This window comes from Galeopterus variegatus, unplaced genomic scaffold (genome assembly GCF_000696425.1).
Source record: "Galeopterus variegatus unplaced genomic scaffold, G_variegatus-3.0.2 Scaffold4080, whole genome shotgun sequence".
NCBI classification, from domain to species: Eukaryota; Metazoa; Chordata; class Mammalia; order Dermoptera; family Cynocephalidae; genus Galeopterus; species Galeopterus variegatus.
In genome coordinates this window covers 134,007-134,519 of record NW_007730191.1, presented here as the reverse complement: position 1 = coordinate 134,519, position 513 = coordinate 134,007, and positions in this window count along the sequence as shown.

Below are 513 nucleotides of genomic sequence, written 5' to 3'. Positions count from 1 at the left end.
GTGAGGGCTGTGGAAGGAAGGAGGGAAGGAATGTGAGGACTTTCCTATTTTACTTCTCACTGCTAATCATTTGAATGTTTTCAAAGACCACACTGTGATCAGTTTTGTGATCTGCACACAGGTGAATGGGAAATGAGCCTTTCCACAGCTCTCACCATTCTTCCATCTGTCTTGCCACCCACCGTCCTGCCCCCTGTCCTTCCTGAAGGTGCACTGTGGGAGGAGTCTCGCCTCAGCACCAGCAGTGTGAGGTGAGAGAGAGTCAGCCTGTCTGCCCAGCACAATCCCCAGGGAGCTGACACCTGCTGCTCCATGTCCATGTGCTCGAGCGAGTTCAGCTTTTTTCACCTCCAGAGAAAAAACAGTAGCACAGGTCCAACGTTATGGTCCGTTATGCGGGAACCTTTCTCAATGACTGGCATTTCCGAACTGCAGGTAAGAGTTCAATGGGGCATTTGCATAATTTATTTCCCAAGCTTCCATAGTGCTTGCACTTTAGAAAACAAGCAGGCA